Genomic DNA, 5667 nt, shown 5'->3' on the forward strand with positions numbered 1-5667 from the left:
GGAACTCCTCATACTCGCCTAATGGAAAGTTTTCTGAAGATACAAGTGCCTTCTTTCACTGGTGTTACTAAGGACACTTTGTTTCCTAACAAGTGGCTGAGGGAATTAGAGAAAGCATTCCGTCATCTGCAGTGTTCTGAAGCACAGAAGATCTTGTTTGCCGAATAGAAGCTTCAGCAAGAAGCCGATGCTTGGTGGACCTCCACTCGTCCTATTTTGGAAACCTTGCATGTTGGTGGTTTAACTTGGGAAATTTTCAATGATGCATTTTGTAAGAACTATTTCCCTGAAGCAGTGACTGACGCTAAGGAACCTAAGTTCATGGCCCTTAAGCAAGGACTTTTGTCTATGTTGGAATACCAACAGAAGTTTGAAGAGCTATTTTACTTTGCCCTGGATTCTGTGAGACCTGATCGTGCCAAGGCAAAGAAGTTTTTCAAGGGATTGCATCCTGCAATCAAGGCTTATCTTACTGTGATTTCGATTGAGAGCTACGCTCAGGTAGTTCAAGTTTCGAAGAAGATTGAAGAAACTGAGAAGGAAAGTGCATGTGTGCAAAGGACGTGGCAGCCAAGGAGTACTAGTTTGGTTGACCGTACGGAAAGAAGATTCATTACACCTACAGCGTATCCTAGTCCTAGTTTTTAGCCTAGAAGTGTAGGCCAAAATTCTAGTTTTGCACCGGCCAGAAAGCAGCGTCAATTTAGTGGGAACAGACCAATTGTGAATGTTCCAAATGCTAGGCCAGTGAGTGTGAACCCTAAACCTATGGGTCCGAAGCCTCCAGTGGTAGTACCTTCAGTTGGAACGCCGATTTGTTTCTTTTGTAAGCAGCCCAGTCATTTTGCTCGTACTTGTCCCAAGAAGCCTAATCAGCCCTATGTTCCTGTAGCGAAGAGTGTACCTGCCCCTGTGACTGGAAAAGTGTTTAGTATATCTGGTTCTGAACAAGATGCAAGTCATGAAGTTGTGACAGGTACTTTGTTAATCGCTTCTATTCTTGCATTTGTATTGTTTGATACGGGTGCATCTCATTCGTTCATTTCGTCAACATTCGTTAGGAAGACTGACTTGTTACCTAAGAATTTGTCTAGTTGTTTAATGATTAGTACTCCTACTAGATCAGTTGTGAAACTAGATAAGGTAATAGAAGATTGTCCCATTTTGATTTGCGAGAAGAAATTGAAAGCCGATTTAGTGATTCTTGACAAGAAAGACTTTGATGTTATTCTTGGAATTGATTGGTTGACATCCCATAAGGCTGTAATTGTTTGTTCTTCAAGGAAGATACAATTTCAGATTAGTAGTAATTCAGCCTTTGAGTTTCAAGGTGATAAAGGAAGGGTTAGCAAGAAGACTTTGACTGCCTTGATGCAAGTTTGTGCACTAATGGAAAGTGCTACAGTTGAAAGTGAAGTCAGGGAAGTGAAGAAGAAGCTTGAAGAAGTTGAACTTGTTTGTGATTTTAAGGATGTCTTTCCGAATGATTTATCAGGATTACCTCCGGATAGAGAGTTGGAATTTTCGATTGAATTAATTCCAGGAGCCGCTCCGGTATCTAAAGCTCCATATAGAATGGCGCCTACCGAGTTGAAAGAACTACAAGACCAGCTGAATGAACTCTCAGATAAAGGTTATATACAGCCTAGTGTATCACCTTGGGGAGCTCCGGTTTTGTTTGTTAAGAAGAAAGATGGTAGTATGCGTATGTGCATTGATTACTGTGAGTTGAACAAATTGACCATTAAGAATAGGTATCCGCTGCCTCGGATTGATGATCTTTTTGATCAGTTAAGAGGTGCAGCAGTGTTCTCGAAGATTGATTTGAGATCCGGATATCATCAGTTGAAGGTGAAAGCTACTGATATTTGTAAAACAGCTTTTAGGACAAGATATGGTCATTTTGAGTTTAGAGTCATGCCTTTCGGTTTGACTAATGCTCCTGCTGTGTTTATGGACTTGATGAATCGAGTATTTCATGATGTGTTAGATAAGTTCGTTATTGTCGTTATCGATGACATTTTGATTTACTCAAAGAGCGAAGAAGAGCATCGGAAGCATCTTGGTATTACTTTGCAAGGACTAAGAGAAAAGAAGTTGTATGCCAAGTTTAGTAAGTGTGATTTCTGGCTTCCAAGAGTGGTATTTCTTGGTCATGTTGTTTTAGCCAAAGGTATTCGTGTCGATCCCGACAAGGTTAAGACAGTTGCCGAGTGGGAAAGACCGAAGACTGTGTCAGAAATAAGAAGTTTCTTAGGTTTGGCTGGTTATTACAGGAGATTTATTGAGAACTTTTCTAAGTTGGCTGCTCCTATGACTAAGCTAACTAGGAAGGAGGAAAAGTTTGTTTGGTCTAACGCATGTGAGAAGAATTTTCAAGAACTGAAGGATAGGTTGACAAGTGCCCCGGTTTTGACAATACCCGATAATTCCGGTGGTCTGATAGTCTATATCGATGCGTCTAAAATTGGTTTGGGTTGTGTTTTAATGCAACATGGGAAGGTGATAGCTTATGCTTCAAGGCAATTGAAAGAATATGAGCAGAATTATCCCACTCATGATATAGAACTTGTAGCCGTTGTTTTTGCCCTAAAGATTTGGAGACATTACTTGTATGGTGAGAAGATTGCTATTTTCATAGATCATAAAAGCTTAAAGTACTTCTTTACCCAAAAGGAGTTAAATATCAGACAAAGAAGATGGTTGGAATTAGTTTATGATTATGACTGTGATATCTAGTATCATCCTGGTAAAGCAAATGTTGTTGCGATGCTCTTAGTAGAAAAAGTAACAAGGAGCTAGATTTAAATGCTTTGAGCAAGTCGTTGTTGAAGTCAATTTCAGATTTTGATTTAGAAGTTGTCCCGCAAAGTTCAGATGTTGTGCTTTCAGCCATGACAGCAAGATCCACCCTTAGGGATCGAATTGTTGCCTTGCAAGATTCAGATCCGGAATTGAAAGAGAAGATAGAGAAGGGACCCTGATTTTAGTATATCTATGGATGGTGCCTTATTGTTTAGAGGAAGACTTTGTGTGCCTGCAGTTGAAGAAGTTGAAAAGAAAATTTTGAAGGAAGCACACCAGTCGATCTTTACCGTACATCCTGGACGTACAAAAATGTATAAGGATTTGAAAGAACATTTTTGGTGGATTGGATTGAAGGCTGATGTAAAAGATTTTGTAGCGAAGTGTGAGACTTGTCAACGTGTTAAAGCTGTTTGACAACCTCCGTCTAGATTATTGCAGCCCCTACCTTTACCTAGTTGGAAATGGGAGAACATTACTATGGACTTCATGACTAGCTTGCCTCGAACAAGTAGAGGTAATGACACTGTATGGGTAATTGTGGATAGATTGACCAAATCAGCCCACTTTATTCCTATGAAGATCACTCACACCATGGATAAGTTAGATAAGCTTTGTGTGGACAATGTTGTTCGTCTGCACGGAGTGCCTGTGAGTATTGTGTCTAATCGTGACCCTAGGTTTACTTCAAGATTTTGGAATAGTTTACAAAAAGCTTTGGAAACCCAATTGAATTTGAGTACTGCTCATCACCCACAGTCTGATGGACAGTCTGAGCGGACAATTCAGATTTTGGAAGATATGCTTAGATCTTGTGTTGTTGATATGAGTGGTAATTGGGATGAACATTTAGCTTTGGTTGAGTTTGCCTATAACAATAGTTATCAGTCGACAATAGGCATGGCTGCATTTAAAGCTTTATATGGAAACACTTGTAGGACACCTCTGTATTGGACTGAAACTGGAGAAAGGAAAGTGTTAGGTCCAGAAATGATTGAAGCTACAAGTGCGATGGTAGATATGATAAAAGAAATGATTAAGACTGCTCAGTCAAGACAAAAATCTTATGCTGATAGAAGAAGGTTAGATTTGGAATTTCAAGTTGGCGAGAACGTTTTTCTAAAGGTATCGCCTATGAAGGGTGTAATGAGGTTTAATGTTAAAGGAAAGCTTATTCCTCCTTACATAGGACCTTATGAGATTCTTGAAAGGATTGGATCAGTTGCTTACCGTTTGGCTTTACCTCCGTCACTCGCTGAGACTCATAATGTATTACATGTTTCGATGCTTCGGAAGTATGTTGAGAACCCGGATCACATACTACAGCAAGAACCTGAAGGACTTTGCGCTGATCTATCTTATAAGGAAGAACCGGCTAAAATCTTAGATAGAAAGGACAAGCAGTTAAGGAATCGAACTATCCCTTTGGTGAAGATTCAGTGGAAGAACCATACCCCTGAAGAAGCATCTTGGGAGAAGGAAGAAGACATGAAGGAGAAGTTTCCTCATCTTTTTGGAAGTTCAGGTATACTTTAAATTTCGAGGACGAAATTTCTTTTAAGGAGGGGGGAATGTGAAACCCGGCCCTAACCTTGACCCGGATACTCTTTTGTCTGTAGGTCCGAAGACTCGAAGTAGAAGTGAAAGTCAACTATGGGCCATCTTAGTAGAAGACATAGTGTTCGACTCCGAACCTATGGAGATTGAAGATGATGCCCCATACTTGAAGACAATGTTGGATATAGAGAAGAGACTACGCCTTGATGAAGAGGAGATTAGTTGATGACCATAGAGCTTGGTGGGACATGATTTAAAGCCATTTTTCCATGCTAGGTATGTTAAAGTATATGTGTTTAAAGTTTCGTATGATTCCAAGTAGTGGAAGACCCTCAAATCCCTATCTTTGGCTTTGCTGTCAGCCTGGGTCGACTGCTTGGGTCGACTGGGCCAGGCTACCCAGCCAATCGACCCGGAGATGCTGAACTCGAGCAGAATCTTCTGTTTAGGTTATGTTGCTATATGTACCCCATGACTTCGTGATTTTAGTATCCCTAGCCTCCAAAGCACTTAGAGAACGAAGGGAAACCATCTCCAAGCCTCCAAAAGTGTAGAAGAAGATCCAACCTTGCAAGTTCTCTCTCTTGTTCTTCAATCAAAGGTTAGTATTCAATCTTTTGTGTTCTTGATTCATTCTTTCCATGATCACTCTCATCTCTGAACTGAGATTATGATGAAGATGCTGCAACCTTGTAGTCATATCTTTACAATCTCTTTTCATTCTCTTGTGCCATGATCATCTTATTCATTCTTTACATGATTTTTATGATTTCTTCTTAAACTATGATCATATTCCTATTTTGATTTATTCTAGCATTGTAGATGCCTCTCTATGATTATTCATACCTCTGATCTACTGTGTTCTTGTACTAGAATGAGATCTTATCATCTCTAGTTCATCTCTTTCGTTCATAGCATGTTTCTAATGAAAACCATGATTTTTACCAAAATAGAAACTATGATTTCAAATTAGTAAGTAATGGTTTTAATGGTTGTTTGATGTCTAAATTATGGTTTTTAGTCTTAGACTACTGTGTTAGACATTCTCTCCAAGTTTCGTCGCATTCCGAATTGTGTAACATAGGTTTCGGATCAAGATTCTATTCTTGGATTCGGATTTGCTCTTGGGCAGACTGCCTGGGTCGACTGACTCAGTCAACCCAGCTAATCAACCTGCAAAAACAGAATCTAATTTCTTCATCCAATTCGATTCGATTGATGCTTATTCTTTTAGGACTACTTCCTAATGATTGTGTGATGCTATTCTAGGGTTTGTTTGCTAACTTTGGATTCATCCTCTTGTTT

This window comes from Hakea prostrata, chromosome 5, assembly GCF_041222555.1.
Source record: "Hakea prostrata isolate BN-2017 chromosome 5, UWA_Hpros_2, whole genome shotgun sequence".
Taxonomy (NCBI): domain Eukaryota; kingdom Viridiplantae; phylum Streptophyta; class Magnoliopsida; order Proteales; family Proteaceae; genus Hakea; species Hakea prostrata.